This window comes from Rutilus rutilus, assembly GCF_951802725.1.
Source record: "Rutilus rutilus genome assembly, chromosome: 1".
NCBI classification, from domain to species: Eukaryota; Metazoa; Chordata; class Actinopteri; order Cypriniformes; family Leuciscidae; genus Rutilus; species Rutilus rutilus.
This window is the reverse complement of record NC_140209.1, coordinates 23,234,591-23,253,490: the sequence shown is the minus strand read 5'-3', so window position 1 is coordinate 23,253,490 and position 18,900 is coordinate 23,234,591. Positions and strand designations below refer to the sequence as shown.

The 18,900-nt window shown below is 36.4% G+C and overlaps 1 long non-coding RNA gene across 2 annotated transcripts; it reads right to left on the bottom strand.

Annotated features, from left to right (window-relative positions):
- Positions 1 to 1,036: 1,036 nt before the first annotated feature.
- LOC311288858 lies at positions 1,037 to 3,306 on the bottom strand. Of its 2 annotated transcripts, none has more exons than XR_014627027.1 (5): positions 2,959 to 3,306; positions 2,168 to 2,301; positions 1,923 to 1,985; positions 1,662 to 1,756; positions 1,037 to 1,293 (listed from the first exon to the last, which is right to left on the bottom strand). It is a non-coding gene; the product is annotated as an uncharacterized lncRNA (long non-coding RNA). The 2 variants fall into 2 exon arrangements; XR_014627028.1 differs by lacking the exon at positions 2,959 to 3,306 and adding an exon at positions 2,690 to 2,834.
- Positions 3,307 to 18,900: the final 15,594 nt, after the last annotated feature.

Below are 18,900 nucleotides of genomic sequence, written 5' to 3'. Positions count from 1 at the left end.
GAAACGTAGACCTCCATATATCAACTAAATTGAATCTCTCCATAAAACATTTAAGGTTTGTATTTTGATTATAAGATCCCAGCTGGCATTTTAACGTAGAGTCAGCGTTGAATCAACGTCAGGTGTCAGTGTTGGATAACCGTTGGATTTTGTTTAGATTTTGCAAATCTAATCAACGTTGAAATAGCAACGTCATTCCAACGTCAATCTAATCAACGTTGAAATAGCAACGTCATTCCAACGTCAATCTAATCAACATTGAAATAGCAACGTCATTCCAACGTCAATCTAATCAACGTTGAAATAGCAACGTCATTCCAACGTCAATCTAATCAACGTTGAAATAGCAACGTCATTCCAACGTCAATCTAATCAACGTTGAAATAGCAACGTCATTCCAACGTCAATCTAATCAACGTTGAAATAGCAACGTCATTCCAACGTCAATCTAATCAACGTTGAAATAGCAACGTCATTCCAACGTCAATCTAATCAACGTTGAAATAGCAACGTCATTCCAACGTCAATCTAATCAACGTTGAAATAGCAACGTCATTCCAACGTCAATCTAATCAACGTTGAAATAGCAACGTCATTCCAACGTCAATCTAATCAACGTTGAAATAGCAAAGTCATTCCAACGTCAATCTAATCAACGTTGAAATAGAAACGTCATTCCAACGTCAATCTAATCAACGTTGAAATAGCAACGTCATTCCAACGTCAATCTAATCAACGTTGAAATAGAAACGTCATTCCAACGTCAATCTAATCAACGTTGAAATAGCAACGTCATTCCAACGTCAATCTAATCAACGTTGAAATAGCAATGTCATTCCAACGTCACATTTCTCAACATAGGTGAATTTGCCAACGTTGAATCAATATTGATTTTAGTTTAGATTTTGCAAATCTAATCAACGTTGAAATAGCAATGTCATTACAACGTCAATCTAATCAACGTTGAACAGTCAGCTAGGAAGAAGCCAATTGGTCAAAGCAAGACCAGGAAGAAGATTAATAAAGACATTTCACTGACGTAAGAAACATGCTTTATTGCATGGCTGCAAGTGTGCCAACATTTCACACAACATCATTTTACACGTGTCGAACTTTAACCTTTAGAAAAACGGCCCAAACATTGGGCAACATTGAACACGGCTGGTTAAATCTTCCCTTCTTGTTACTTCTTTCTGCCACCGCCACCTATCCTCTCTGGTGCATATTTCAAGTATTTGGCCATGTATTCGTCTACTTTTGTTGTAGTTGTATCAAATGAGCTCAAGACAGCGTCTGATGAGGGGGGGGGAAACAGATCAGTATTAGCAAACGTTAACCTCTCAAATTAAAATATTTTGCAAATATCAACTTTTGTGGAATTGCCAATGTTTCAAGTATATAAATTAGTATTGATCAATGTGCAAGGTCATTGATAATCATGTGCTTGGGCAAGCAACAAAAGGCAGTTGGTAGTAACCAGTGCTGCCGGTAGAGAAGTTAGTCTAGAGCCCAGAATGGAGTACTGTATATAATATTTGACCATGCTCTGTAGAGTCCTCCAACTAAAATGATTTCTTCATTTCTTATGAATTATTATTCTGCTTACTATATTCAATTATTTAAAACACTGTTACAAAACTACTATGTTAAAGCAAACTCACCACAGATTATCTTGTAGAGACGGGTCTTCATGAAGGCAACCTTCCCACTTCTTCCTCTGAGGCTCATTATGGCCATCATTTTATTTGTCATAGTTCTGCCATGGTTAAACAGATTTATATTAGAATATTATATTGCAATCAAGTTCATTATGAAAATGTAGCAGAGAGTGAGTAAGTGGGTGTGTGGGGGGAGTGCATGACAGTATATGACAGGGAACATCACTGTAAACTAATGCAAAAAAGGAACATAAAGTTACTTACGCAGCCATTGACTTCTTCACATGGTCTGCAGCATCAACGCCTCCCAACATCTTCAGTTGTTTACTCGGAAAAGAACAAGAAACAAGAAATTAAAATTATAACCAGAAAATGTGGTCAGAGTCAGACCTCCACAAAGCAGGCACATGATGAGGACGAGGAGTTTGTAGTGGTCACCAAAGTGAACAAGCCAATTGTCATAATGAAACTTTGCCAGCACTTTACAAGATTAATTATTTAAAACTTACCAGTTCTACTCCCTCATTCTTGTCCTCCAAGTGATTCTCTAAAGCTTCAAGCTCTTCTTCAGTGTTTGCCGGCTTCACTTCATAACTTGTTCCAGCAGAGCTCTTGTCCCGCTGTCTTCCCGTATAGTATTTTCCTATAAAATATCCCGAAAAATGAAAATTTCAACATTCATCTTTCTGTTGCTATCCCTCTGCTGACAGCAAAAATTCGTACTACAAAACTGCAGCATTAACTATGCGAGTTGTGAAGCTAGGTCTAACGTGACTTTGCTTACAGATTGGCATGAAATCGTGCTCTCACAACAACCACGCTGTTATCTTAAAAAGGCCAATATCACGCTAAGGTTGACTTCAAGTAAGCAAAACGATGCTTTGAAAACATCTGTTTCGCTGAAAGGGCAAGGGGGTAGAAACAGGACAACAGTGCAGAGACTGACAGGTCCGATGGAAGGGCTAACATTAATGTTATGAGAGTAAGGTATTAAAATACGGGATATTTTACAGGAAAATTTGTCCACATACTGGTCCCTGGTTTCCCCATTTAACGTATCCCGGTAAATTCCACATCCTTTTCGGGATTCTAGCATCTTTTTTCTTTCTTTTCTTCTCCCTACTCTGTTTCTCCTCGTTCGACTTGCTGTATGTTTACATTCGCGAGGCCATCAACATGGCCGCCACGCCAAGTATGACGTCACGACGCCCATATTAATATATGTGACAGAGGCAGGCACACACAACATTTATTTAGGAATTTTCTAGTTATAAAATGTGACTTCAAAAACTTTGCTTACCGTTTGAGATGTTACCACCAAATTCATTCCGAACCCGTCCAGGTCAGAATCTGCCTGACGATGACAACACAGACCCACTTCGCGCATGCGCAATCGGGTGTTGTCTGGAACCGTCAGAGCCAATAGAATCACAGTTGTGTGATGGACAACCGCCGTCCTCCAATCAAGCTCTTGTGTTGAACGATATTCCAAAATGATCAATCAGACTGGAGTTGCTCTCAAAGTACGCCAGGAGATGTAGAAAGCGTCTCAATTCTCTTTTGGCTGATGTGTATTTATTTTTATTTTTTATTCCTTATGAAAACATGAATTGTATCTAAATGATGTATTACAAGATCAATTTCTTTTTTCGGCAAATTGTAACAAATGTGTTATGCAAAAAAAAGAAAAAAAAGAAAAGAAAAGATGTAACGTTAGAAAGCGCTTTTATCACGACTCAACAAACGTTTAATTCAGAGTTGATCTTTCAACGTTGTATCATTATTCATGTATCAACACTTTTTCAACAGTTAATTGATCAGCATTGTTTGGATGTTGGAACGTTATTTTTCTACTGATAGCCTATATTTCAACAAAATGTTTAAAAGTCATGGTTGTAAAAAAATAATGTTGATTTGACGTACAACTAAAAAATTTATTTTTATTTCTATGTTGAATCCGTAGTGAGTTAACAACACCACTTCAACCATTTAGTGTTCAACGTTGTTTTGACGTTGAATTAATGTTACTTAACAAACGTTTAATTCAGAGTTGATCTTTCAACGTTGTATCATTATTCATGCATCAACACTTTTTCAACAGTTAATTGATCAGCATTGTTTGGATGTTGGAACAACGTTATTTTTCTACTGATATATTTCAACAAAATGTTTAAAAGTCATGGTTGTAAAAATAATGTTGATTTGACGTACAACTCAAATTTTATTTATATTTCTATGTTGAATCCACAGTGAGTTAACAACACCATTTCAACCATTTGGTGTTCAACATTGTTTTGACGTTGAATTAATGTTTTTCCATAAACTGACATTATTTCAACCACATTTAAACGTTTAAGGTCAGTCGAATGCCAGCTGGGATGGTCTTGCTGGTAAACAATCGAGAGAGCCATCCATAACAGTATTAAAATCACCCCCTATGATAAGAGAAAGATCCGGGAATTGCGATAGCTCCTGAAGGATATGCTCTTCTAAAGTTTCAAATAAATGATCGTTTTCGCTTTTAGAATTAAATCCATAAATATTCGCAATGAGCAATACAGAACCATGAATTTTGAGAGTTTGACACAAATAATGTCCAGATCCATCACGTTGTGTATGCAGAATCTCCCCGGTGAATCTGTTCTTTAAAGTGATGACACCGGCGGAGCGCTCCGATCCATGCGCACACCAGATGTCGTTACCCCACTGAGTCCTCCAGAAACGCACATCATCAGGAATCGAATGAGATTCTTGAAAAAAGCAAAAATCAGTCCTATACTGTTTAGCAAATAAAAATAAAGCTTTCCGTTTAATATGTTGCCTTAACCCCCTGGCATTTAGTGTAACTATAGACAATGACAGAACGACAGTGAAAAGTGATCCACAAAAAAAGGTGCGATTACAAGAACAGCTGGTAGGAGAAACCGCGTAGGCTAGGTATATAGAAAAATAAATAAAATAAAACAACACTCGAATTTCCAATGGCCATGAAAACTAATCTTGTTCAAATAAAATAATTATGAAAACAGTGTTTTCATTTGAGGACAAATGTGTGTATAAATCCCACGTTGGCATATAGGAGCAAGAGCAAAAAATCAAACATGCAGACAGTAAAGTGAGCAGAATTGCTGCATGTCCTCGGTTAATTCCGGTCCCGATGGCCGGATGAAGGTAAAAATAAAATAAAAATATAACGATAAAAATATAATAAAAATAAAACATAACGGTCTTCATTTTAGTTCAAAATACTGTCTACAAAATGATCCAACTTTAGTAGGGATGTAGCCTACCCCCTTAAAAAAATTTTTTTTTTAAAAAGGGGGGTAACGTTACCTCTCCTCATCTCTCATGGTGGGTTAATTTCGATCCCAGCAACAAAGGCACGTCCACCAACAAAGTAAGCAGATTTTCCTTTGAGACGGGCTTCATTTACTGCAGGCCATAGCTGGAGACGTCGTGCTCTGTCCATCTTAGACAGATCTTCCGCAAAACGCAGACCGTGACTCCTCAGGTATTCAGACTTTTTTGCTGCTTTCCACACAGAATCGCGAATCACCCTGGACGTGAACTGAATAATTATTCCTCTGGGTTTATCAATATTGGACAACTCATTTCCTTTCTTCTGGCCCAGACGATGCACTGTGTCAATGAGACTAGGAAGTTTGGCCTTCTCTGCAGGTAGGACAGCTTGACATATGCCAATAGCTTCTTGGCGCACATCTTCTTTATCAGGCTTTACTCCGAATAAACGGAGATTCCATCTTCGTGAATAACTCTCCAACTCTGCTATACGCAACTCAGCTGCGCTCAGGCGCGCCTCATCGCTGGCGATACGCTTTTCAAGAACTGCAGATTTCTCCTTAATGTCCTTTATCTCAGCACATGCAAAGTCAATGGTTTTCTTGAGTCCCTCAATTCGCATGGTGTTGTCAGAGATCAATCTCTCCAAAGCATCGGATCTGGAGTTGATGAGTTGCGAGAGTTGTAGGACTATGTCAGAGCTCTCCGTTACAGTGGTCTCCATTACAGCGGCTGAAGTAGGTAACTGCTCAGATTTACCTTTCTTTGGAGCAGGTGATTTGCTGGGGGTGACGGGCATGGCTGTAAAGTCTTCCTCAGCCGACATATAGTCATGGAAATGTTCCTCCATGCTAACGCTATCTGGTGTAACTGTTGTCTTATTAGACTTTGATTTTCTATCTCTTTTACGATCAGATGTCGCCATTTGGTCAAATTAAATGTTGTTTAACCAATTGAGAGTCAAACGTTACATTAGATAAAACAATTAGACTATCACTTTCCTGAAAACAGTTTAAAATTCGCGGCTCTCCTTAAACCATGTGCTTACTAGGGCGCCATCTTGAGCCAACATAGGACCCGTATAAGGAAATTCCGCCGCATCTGATGTCACGCATGCCCATACTCGAAAAAAACTTTCCAAAACTTGTGACAAACTGGAAGGAGTATTTTTGGCACAGAAATACTCCATCAAACGTACAACTTAACTTTTGAAACTTTGTCCATGTTTAGCATGGGAATCCAACTCTTAACAGTGCAAAAAACTCAGTCCCCCCCCCTTTAATACTCAGATAGATATAACAAATTCTGAGGCAATCGATGCAAACTGTGAACACCCCCATATCAGCTCGAGAAAACACAAGTTTAATCAGATCATTGTACTTGTTTACACCGTCTCGCAGCGCTGTGAGGAATAATACTATCTTAATAATAATAATGGAAAATTTACCTCAGAAGTGCTGGTATTTCGAGGAGCAACGGATCCAAGCTGAGGAATACTGTAGTAAGTTTTTTTCATTCTCAAGTGAATCGCGTTTCTGTGTGTGAATGAATGAACAGCAGAGATGCGCGCTGTTTACCACAGCTCGCAAAAAAACTGTTTAAATTTGAATCGCGTTTCTGTGTGTGAATGAATGATGATGTTTTAGCAAGCTGTATTGCTATACTGAGATGAGTAAAAATCGACTGAAATATATTGAAATAAAATGTAGGCTATTTGTATAAGCAACGTATTAAACTGCAAATTAACATTTATATGCCCTAATATTTCATAAAAACAACGTCACAGTCAGGCGAAATATAAAAGAGAACATTTTGTTGACTAGATTTGTGTACAGTTTTTACTGTAGAATATACTGCCACATCAAATAAGCTTTTGTTTAGCAATTTCTGCTCATATGTTATATATATATATATATATGTGTGTGTGTGTATGTGTATATATATATATATATATATATATATATATATCTCACTGATTCTTGAGAGTCGGGACAAAACACGTTTTAAAAAACTTTTTAAAAAAATACACACTATATCAATTAGAGTTATATGTTTCTGCAGAGAAAGGTCTTAGCTATTTAACCATGTAAAGGAACAGGTTCTAAATAAAAACACATTTTTAACAAATAAACATGTTTCCCTTCAGAACTGGATTTGTGTCAACTCCGTCAGACACACTAAAAAGTATACAATTTTAATTCTTCAAATCCAACAAGAATCTAAAGTTCTGAAGTATATTTTAATAGTGTTTAGTTACTCTGATATGTAAAAAAATTATAATATATAAACTTAAGTTGTGATGTCACACTATTCTGAAAACTCGGATTTCAAAATATTTGCATTTTCAAACTTTGATTTTAATTTCAATATTGTAAAAACAAATTCCTTAAATAAATAAAACATAAGAGGATGTAGATCAGATGGTCCTTTATTACAAAAACAACATAAACTGAAGGAAGAATTTTTTTTCCCCAAAAAATTAACAAAAACATTCATACATCCAACGCTGTTGACGAAGATCTGACGGTGTTGACGAAAAACTGACGGTGTTGACGGAAAAACTGACGGTGTTGACAAAAAATGTTTGAATGTTTTACCTCAGATTTGTGAAGTGTTCACCTGTTTGTCATGATATGTTCTGACAATAAAGAGTAGTTTAAAACCACAATTAACGCTCTGTTTTCTACAACTTTCACTTAGGAGCAAAAATCTGCCTTTAAACTTTAAAGAAATAAATATTTGACATTTATCGTGATAATTATCGATATCGACTGATATAAAAAAAAAAAATTATCTTGATAATTTTTTTGCCCATATTGCCCAGCCCTACACTGGCTTCTCATTTCTCTATCTCTACATATGGCAAAGTTACACATTACACAATAATAAGCAGACCACTGCCTGCCCATTCTCTACAAGTCAGATGTGTATGGTTAAATAATGTAATGCATGCTATGTATGTGCATTTATGTGTAAATACAACCCTGAAATAACAGTTTAACCCTTCACTATATTCACAAATAATAATATATTCGCACATTAAGAGGTTATTGGTGGATTTGTCAACTCCGTCAGCTTACAGGTCAACTCCGTCAGACATAGAACCTGATGGAGTTGACGTCTGACGGAGTTGACGTAAGGGCATGTATTTTCCCACCAAAACATGTATTGTACACTGCTGCTAGGTAGTTTTTCCTCAGTTGCTAGCTGTCCCAATAACCTCACTAAAATGCTTAAGTCAATCCACTATGGTTTAAAAAAAAGTATCTTAAAGCCAAATATGTCGTTCTTTCCAATGACGAAAACAACATAGAAAACTGTTAATATTTTGTCGTGTTTTATGTTTCTCTTAAAGCAGGGTCATTTGTTATCAGAGGGGTGGGGTACGGTGGCCCAGTAGTGCACAACACAACGAAATTTAAAAAGCAAACATAAGTTCACAACACAACGAAATGAATCCACAACACAACGGAAATAAGCTACAGCACAACGAAAAATGTACAACACAACGAAATGAATCCACAACACAACGGAAATAAGCTACAGCACAACGAAATGAATCCACAACACAACGGAAATAAGCTACAGCACAACGAAAAATGTACAACACAACGGAAATAAGCCACAACACAACGGAAAATGTGCAACACAGCAAAATAAAGTCGCAACACAACGGAAATGCTCCCAACCACTATGGGCTCTCAGAGCGCGCTAAAGTTAGTTTTCCTTGCTATTGTTTTATAGAGTCGGCAGTCTTAATATATCAATACCCACGATTAGTTTTTACAGTATGTAACCATTGTATATCGACATAAAATATCCTTCCAAATCATCTACATGAATTATAGCTGCGTATTTATACTCGAGAATGCTTTGATGCGCTACCACAGCACATCCCTAAGGGAACGTCTGGCAATTCCACCAAGTGGTTAAAACGTATAATTTATTGTAATGTAATTTGATAAATGAAAATAAAAACCATTTGGTGAATTGCAGAATTACAGGGAGGTATTGGCACAATTTCACCTGTAATAAGAACTATGATTTACAGTAGGCCTAATGTTTTTATAAAAAAACAAATTGTGTACCCTACTGTGCATATAGAGAGCTATTGGCACGATTTCACCTGCTGTAAGTTAGCCTGGTTAATAATAACTGCAACCTTTGAAACATGATTAAAAAAAATAAAAATAAAAACTTTTATTATATTACAGAAATTTCCTAAAAAAAATGTTTTTACTGTAATGAAGGGAGGTATTGGAAAAAAGTTAGCTGTAGTAAGTCAGTCTACTACCAATACAATCAAGCTTTGGAATTTGAACATGTCTGTTTTTGAATGTTAAAATTAATTTTAATTAAAACAAATTATACGTTTTAACAACGTGAAATAATTGGCGGACGTTCCCTAGGGATCATGCACAGGTAGCGCGTCAAAACATTCTATATGCAGCTATAATGCATGTAGGGGATTTTGAATTAATAAATGTCGATATAATGGTTAGCTACATACTGTTAAAACGAATAGTGGTGTAATGCATTTTTTAGACTCAGTGACAATGAAAACTAACTTTATCGCGCTCCGCGAGTCCTCTAGTGGTCGGGAGCATTTCCGTTGTGTTGCGGCTTTATTTCGTTGTGTTGTACATTTTCCGCTGTGTTGTGGCTCATTTCCGTTGTGTTGTGGCTTTATTTCGTTGTGTTGTACATTTTTCGTTGTGTTGTGGCTTATTTCCGTTGTGTTGTGGATTCATTTCGTTGTGTTGTGGCTTAATTTCGTTGTGTTGTGAACTTATGTTTGCTTTTTAAATTTCGTTGTGTTGTGCACTACTGGGCCACCGTAGTGGGGGGCAAAATGCTAGCAGAATTAATATAAAAATTGCCCTAGCATGAGTTATTTTTATAATTATAACATATGATATTAAAAAAATATTTCCAGAATATTGGCGCGATTACAAATGTGATAATGATTTTATAAAACAGTTCAGTAAACAAAGAGTGAATATTGTCATGTGACATTTTAGACTTAATATTCCAAATGTTCTCTGTTTTTGCTCTATTTCTCCAATGACAATAGTTCCAAACAAGCCACAGAAAGAGTTATGCGTATCTGAACAAATTAGTTTGTTTGTGATTGAGTGACCTAGTTGCTTAGTTTCAGAACGAATCTGCTGTTTTGAACAAATCAGTTGAATGAATGCTTCTATGACTCGTACATTAAGACGGTGATCTGGCGCCACCTATTGGCAGTTTTAACTTCATAATTAAAAATATACAATTTATTATTTTTTAGCATCTAATTTTTTCTAAATTAATTATAAATCATTAATCTCATAACATTGTTTATGGTGTTGTAATTGCAGTTTATGCATGGTTAGAAAAATAAATGGTTAGAACATAGAAACAAAATGCCCCTGGAAATCAATTTAAGGTGTCAAATATTGGCTCTTAATGGGAAAGTTAATGTCTGCCAGTGATATTCCATAAAAAAATATATATAAGCAAAGTTAAACATATGACATTTGAAACCAATATAATTAATGCATCACACTTGTGAATATACCTTCAAATGTTTTATCTTTAAAACATTTTGTATCATTGTTATTATAATAATAATAATAATTCCAAATTTTGGAAATCACTTTTGAGGGAAAAATAAATAAGTTTGAGGCCAATATAAACTACTTTTTTTCTGTTTGGTATTGTAACTTGACTTCGACTTGACTTGACCCTTGGCAGGACTCTACTTGACTTGCTTGAAGTAAACCACTGACTTGACTTGACTTGACTTGGTTGTGTGTACTGCGACTTAGACTTGCTTGAGACTTGATGGTATGGGACTTGAGACTTACTTGTGACTTGAACATGTGTGACTTACTCCCACATCAGGCAGTTTTTCTCTAAATGTTCTTTTATCAGAGTAGATACTTCTTGTAATCCATGGGTCACCAAACTAAGGCCCGCGGGCCGACTCAGGCCCGCCACCCCCCTTTGACTGCCCCCCCCAGCCCCTCTGCCCCCCACTACTTGAACCGGCCCTATGAGGCAATCCCCAAAAGTCGTCATGGACGGTACGTCATGGTACGGGCGTCACGGTTTGGTGCATACATTTACACGGAGAATACACGGCATAAAAATAAATAAAACTCGCGTGCAATTTAATTAATGTAATGCGGAACTACTGTTAGATACGCGGGTTCTTTAGGGACACCTAATCTGTAGCTCCGCCTTAGCTCTGAAGCAGTAAAGATGTAAATATTGCAATGCTGGAATCTGTTGAGAGAGGTGTGGGCGCGATCGAAAAGTCGTAAAGTGTTTACTTATATTTGGCCCCGTTTACACTGCCAGTGAAATGTGACCCAATTCCGATTTTTTGCTCACATGTGACACAGATCGGATGTGTTCTATGACAGTGTAAACAGGAAAAAAACGCATGCATTCGGATATTTCCAGATCGGTTTCAGGCCTCATTCATATAAATAAATCGGATATGTGCCAATGCGACTGTCATGTAAACAGGCAGATCGGATTTTCTGAGGAATTAGGCAACGTCTCCGCGGTTTAATGACGAGAGAAACCCCGACGCACATCTACAAAGGGACGGATGGCCCGACGAAACGTGTCATCGTAGGAGAGGAATGTGGAGAGGGGCACGGGAAGTGTTTTCACATGATTGTAAATTTAACGAAAATTTTTGTTCATTTACATTTATTCATTTTAAGCAATTAATAATTTATTTGTAATAAACACTTTAAGTGGGCTATTTAAATTTAAAAAGTGCTAGGACTATTTACATGTTCAATTATATTTTTAAAACATGCGCGCAGATTGTGATGTAATATTGTGTGTGCATAGAAAGAATTTGTCCGCAGCCGCTCAAAAAAGAAAAAGAAAATTGTCCATAGCTGCTCTAGCCTACTCCTGAGCGCAACTCCACTGTCAGTGTTGTGTAAGTAAAGGCTCTAGACAGTTTTTTTGTGTTAATTTCTATTTCTTGTCGCTGTGCAGGCTCTTTATTGTATAGGCCTAACAGTGAACAGCCCTTAATTTATGTGCCGTAGATCGGTCCGTTGCATTACGAATGAAAGCAGTATCAGTAATCTCAAATATGTGATGTGCAGTCAAATTCGGGTGTGTGTATGTTGTTTTAACGAGTGTTCTCACCGATACGCTTGTGATTCGTGGTAGTTTTATAGACATTGTTTCTTATTCAAAAGTGGTGTTTGGCAACTTTGCATATCGCAGAGCATGAAACATATTTTGTGTTCATCCATTTGTGCAAGAGAATTTAACCCTTTAAGCATGCGCGATATGTTTCAGATAGTAGGCTACTAGCCATGGCAAGTGTAAACATATGAATCGGATATGGGTCACAATTTAAAGAACGTGTAAACAGACAGTCAAAAAAATCGGATTTAGGCAACAAATCAGAATTGGGCATCAAGACCTGCAGTGTAAACGAGGCCTTTGTGTGCGTGTGTTTGTGTGTGTGTGTGTTTGTGTGTGTGAGTGAGTGTGAGGCGCGGCCGCGATCGAACAGTGGAAACATAAAAACATACTCCGTCATTTAGTTTATGCAGGACATAATTCAAACTGCAAAGTGTTTAAGTTACTGTTAAATTAAGGAAAACAAATATATTAATCTGAAATGTAGCAGATTAATTTTCAATTCATTCAGGTACAATAACCAAACATATCAAGGTATTTTTTATTAAGTGAATTAATAAACTAATTATATAAAACTATTGTCAGTGCACTACAAATGAACTAGTTCTATGCCTTTACTTTATTAATAAAACTTATTTAAAAAAAAATACAAGGCTTAAGACATTTATTTTTGTTTGCTTTTCCCTTCCATTGTACCGAACTCGTACCGAACCGTGATGTCTGAACCGAGGTATGAACTGAACCGTGACTGTGTACCATTCCACCCCTAAAAAAGAGTGCAGAGTTTTCAAAGAACAGTGGACCAACTATTATTTGTGAAGAATAACTTTAATTAAAAAGTGTGAAGACTCGTTTACAACTTTTGCAAACCACTAGTAAAGATAAACAAATATGTGCCAGGAATCAAGTGTTGATATAGTAGTGTGGATATAGTAGTGGGGATGGCTGTGCCAGGCTAGTAATCTCACAATAAGGCCTGCTGGTGGTCATTTTGGTCTGGGTCATACAATTCTATGTTATATAGCTGACCCGGCCACGCCCCCCCCCCATCACAGTCAGGAACGATAATGTGGCCCCCAGAGAAAAAAGTTTGGTGACCCCTGTTGTAATCCTACTCGTGATGAATTTCATTATTTTGCTCAATTAACTTTTAATTGTTAAACCTTTTATGCAATATTACATCTGTGGTGTTACTTCAAAACGTATCTGAAATTTCTTTCCTTCAGAGCCATTTAATCTTATATTTAAATGTTTTTAGACTGTAAAGAACTTTTCTTTAAAAAAAATGAAATTTAAATGATCAATGAAACTGAGTCCTTAAAGTAATTTATTTATTTTAAACATTGTCTTTACTAACTTTCTGGGCCGATAAGTTTCAATTACAATAGAAGCCTATGGAGGCGTCTCAGATTTAATAAAAAATATCTTAATTTGTGTTCTGAAGATGAACGAAAGTCTTACTGGGTTGGAACAACACGAGGGTGAGTAATTACTGACAGAATTTTAATTTTTGGTTACTAATTTTGAACTAACCCTTTAAATCTGTACATAAATAATGTTGTATAAGTACATAACTGTACATACGTTTTATGGTTGTTTTCATCTAATTACTTTATTGTAATGAATGTAGTTCTCATAAAATCAAACTCTATCAAGTCTTTAAATAGAGCAGTTTTAAAGGCTTTTATCATGTATCCTGACTCAAATAATGTGTTTCTAACAGCAAACACTCAGAATAAAGTGAGATGATCTGCTGATGATCCTGAATGGCTTGTTGAATGAGTGTTGATAGTCTGAGGCTCATCAATATTAACAGATCTGCTGAAAACACTCTTTATTTCATGACAATAGTTCCTGTTTTCACCTCATTTATTATGTTGATGTCTTCAGATCTCCTGTAAATTGACACTTAAAGCTCATTTAATTGGCGTCAACAGACTGAGGGTATGTATTGGCTACTATGTACAGTACGTTTATTTCTGTCTTTATCCTTTTAACTGTTTTTCTTACCATTATATTTGGAAGAATTTAAATTATTTATATTATTTTCTTTATTTCTAGATACTTGCATTTTAATGAAGAAGCAGAATAATGTTAGGATTAGCATTACAAATAATGAATGAATTGGCATTCAGTTTCAGTGATACGATGAATAGATAGACAGGCATAAATGCTTTGAAGTGTCATTTATTATAAAAACAAACTCAGTAATTTATATATTTTTGATTTTGGGCAGATCAGCTCCTCCCACGCTGCAATCACATCATCAGTGAAGCTCCTCCCACTGTAGTCACATGGTCAGTGAAGCTCCTCCTACAGTAGTCACATGGTCAGTGAAGCTCCTCCCACTGTAATTCCTCAATAAATGCTGGAATATTCCCATCAGTCTACAAGTGAAGACGAGCATCAGAGCATCAGGAAGAGCTGAAATCTGCAAAGACTGAGTTTATTAAAGAGGACAGTGAGAACATGAGTGATCCAGAACCCTGCAGAATGAAACGCACTGAAGATCCTGAAGAACAAAGAGGTTGGTGTTTATTCTTCATTCATTCATGATGCTGAAGAACATTCATGTTAGAAACATTCAAGCTCTTCATCACTTTTAGATATGCAGTTAAACTATGAAATGGTACAGAATGTTCTTGTTTTTTCAACAAATGGTCAGTAAAGGAGGTTTGAGACATTTTATATTGATTGTCAACATCAGATCAAGCTAAATACTATTTTAACTGTTTTATTTGACATTTATTTTATATCTGGTTTCCAATATGCAACAATGTTACCAGAATTTTAGTCATTTTCAGCATAGTTTACACAATTATCTTTTTAGGAATAATCAGTAAACACCAAGTTACTGATAACATTGTATTTGTCAAATATCATATAAGTTATTCATAGTTAGAGATTCTTCCTACAGTAACTTTGGTAACAGGGTTGATGAATACAGTCGATGCTACAGTTTGTGTAAAAACTGATTGAGATTATTTTCTTGTCTTCCCATCATGCAGTAGAAAGAGCCCAGATGATGTCATAATTTTTAGAAATGCTCTGTTTTAAAAGGAGGAAAATCTTGTCAGGAGTAACAGAGTTGAGTGAAACATGTAGGACACAGATAATGCTAATAACAAATATTAATTTAAAACTAGTTAAAGCCGCAGCCACTCTACACTTTCAACATATAACAAATAATAATAATAATAATAAAATAATAATAAACAATCCACTCCACTTAAATGCTATTTGTTTGTGTTATTTCTCACAGGGTTATTCACTTGAGCTTGTGTTTCTGGTGTCCCACTTTCACATGCGCATGAATGGAAGTCTATGAAGGAAAAGTGAATTGCCATTAATAATTAAACCGTTTTAGTAAAATAAATATCAATCTCAAATTTTGTGTCAACATAGGGCAGTATTGTATATTTTATTGTAAATATCATTTTAGATAATTGTGTCATTGCTATATTTAATAGTTCTTGCTAAAGAAATTTGTGCCTATAATTGTTATAAAAATAATAATTGGAAGATAAATGACCTCATTCATTGGAAGTTTCGAGTATATAGACAAATATTTTATAACAGTTGTCTACTTTCTACTATTACATCAGGGCTCAGGGCTTAATTTAATGATTTTTTCTTTCATGTCAGACCTGATGGAAGAGAGTGAGGAGAGTGAAGAACTGAGTGAAGTGGAGGAGGAACATCATGTCAAACCTGGAGAAAAACCTTTGAGTCGCTCAAAGACTAAACAGACATTATCAAAGAAAAGAAGAGCCAAGAAATCTTTCACCTGCACTCAGTGTGGAAAGTGTTTCACAAGCAAATGTAGTCTTGAGATTCACATGAGAGTTCATACAGGCGAGAAGCCGTTCTCATGTGATCAGTGTGAGAAGAGTTTCAGTCGATCATCACACCTTGAAAGACACATGATGATCCACACCGGAGAGAAGCCGTTCACATGTGATCAATGCGGCAAATCATTTCGTAGGGCAACAGCCCTGAAGACACACCTGACAGTTCATACGAAGGAGAAGCCACATTCATGTTCTGTGTGTGGAAAGAGTTTTTCACAGCTGCAAACTTTACAAAGACATGAGAAAATACATACAGGTGTGAGAGAGTACATGTGCTTTGAGTGTGAGAAGACTTTTATTACAGCAAACTGTTTAAAACTGCACCAGAGGATTCACACTGGAGAAAAACCTTACAAGTGTTCACACTGTGACAAGAGATTCAGTCGTTCAGCAAATCTGAAAGCACATGAGAGGATCCACACTGGAGAGAAGCCGCACACGTGTGATCAGTGTGGAAAGAGTTTTGCTTCTAAAGCTGACCTGAAACTACACATGAGGATTCACACTGGAGAGAAGCCGCATGTATGCCATCAATGTGGAAACAGCTTCACATTAAAACATTATCTTAATGTTCACATGATGATCCACACTGGAGAGAAGCCGTTCACATGTGATCAATGCGGCAAATCGTTTCGTAGGGCAACAGACCTGAAGACACACCTGGCAGTTCATACGGAGGAGAAGCCGCATTCATGTTCTGTGTGTGGAAAGAGTTTTTCACAGCTTCTAACTTTACATAGACATGAGAAAATTCATACTGGTGTGAGAGAGTACATGTGCTTTGAGTGTGAGAAGACTTTTATTACAGCAAACAATTTAAAACGGCACCAGAGGATTCACACTGGAGAAAAACCTTACAAGTGTTCACACTGTGACAAGAGATTCAGTCGATCAACACATCTGAAAACACATGAGAGGATTCACAGCAGAGAGAAGCTGCACATGTGTGATCAGTCTGGAACAAGTTTCTCTTTTAAAACTCACCTGAAGATACACATGAAGATCCATGCAGTGGAGAAACCACATCATCACAGTCTGAAATCACAGTAAGTTGCTGAGCAACAAAGTCTCTTCTGTGTAAGTTAGACACACATCTCCCTATAGCCAAATCTCTCCTCTCCACCTATAGATGGTGTGTGGTGAGCACAGGACACTTTGTTCATTGATTGATATTTAATTTGTCAGTTCAGATCAATGCAAAAAAATAAATAAAAAAATAACAACAAAAAACACAAATCCGCTCTCTGTCAGCAGGTGGCGCTCATGACTGAGAGTAAATGGTCACATTTTGCGACTTTTCTCCCTGCCGGATACGAGAAACATCACACGGCAAACGAAACCACGTTAAAAAACAGTTTATCAGCTCGGAGCAATACTAGACAGCGGTTTACTCGTGGGCCGATCTCGATCACGCAACAACATTATTACTACACAGTGCTGGGAGATCCATTAGGAAAGCATTTTAAAGGGGATAGTTCACCCAAAATTTTTAATTAGCCCATGATTTACTCACCCTCAAGTCATCCTAGATGTATATGACCTTCTTCTTTCAGACGAATACAATCAGAGTTATATTACACAATGTCCTTCCTTGAAGACTAAAACTTTACTGTTTAATGTTATTTTTTTGTATTATTTTTCTTTATTCATTTTCTTTATAATTTCATAATGTTTTTTGTGAAGCCAGACTATGTTTGTACATGTGTGCTAGTGATTTAGTACTCGAGTCCGATTTCTGCTTTCTCGGACTCGTCTCAGGCTTGTTCCTTCAAAGACTCGGCCTTGACTCGGACTCGACATAGGCGGTCTCGTCCCCATCACTAAATTCTAGTGTATTGTCAAAATGTTTAAAATTGGGAAATATTGGAAAATGTTATAAAGTAGCTAAGCCTACTAATTTAGACATACCAATAGAAAATTTTAATTTGCTCTGCATGTCCTAACTATGATTAATGATTGTCCCCTTAAAAAACTAAATAAGTCCCCAGGGTGGGCTTAACATGTTGATGACAGAGCAGCACTGTTGAAGCAGTTCAGAAAAATAGGCAGAAGATGATACATGTGGTAGGGATTTTTTTAATGATAGTAAAAGCATAGTCCACATTAAGACATTAAGACTGCTCCTCTAAACAATTCCTAATCTAGCTTAGTCTGTAGGCCTAACTGTTGATTATTAACTGGGGTGATATTAAATCATGAATATGAATGCTCATGACTGAGAGTAAATGGTCACATTTTGCGACTTTTCTTCCTGCAAATTCTGTAAATTTCAATTGGCCCAAGTGAAAATCTGTAAATTTTATTTGATAATTTACAGAATTTCACTTGGGCCAATTGAAAAATTTAGATGTTATCGGTCACTTGAAATTTTTGATTTGGGAGGGTTAGAAATTTTTTACAGTGTAGGAATATATGACATTCTTCTTTCAGACGAATACAATCAGAGTTATATTACACAATGTCCTTCCTTGAAGACTAAAACTTTACTGTTTAATGTTATTTTTTAGTATTATTTTTCTTTATTAATTTCCTTATAATTTCATAATGTTTTTTGTGAAGCCAGACTATGTTTGTACATGTGTGCTAGTGATGAAGACCGGTCTCGAGACCGATTTCTGCTTTCTCGGACTCGTCTCAGGCTTGTTCCTTCAAAGACTCGGCCTTGACTCGGACTCGACATAGGCGGTCTCGTCCCCATCACTAAATTCTAGTGTATTGTCAAAATGTTTACAATTGGGAAATATTGGAAAATATTATAAAGTAGCTAAGCCTACTAATTTAGACATACCACTAGAAAATTTTAATTTGCTCTGCATGTCCTAACTATGATTAATTATTGTCCCCTTAAAAAACTAAATAAGTCCCCAGGGTGGGCTTAACATGTTGATGACAGAGCAGCACTGTTGAAGCAGTTCAGAAAAATAGGC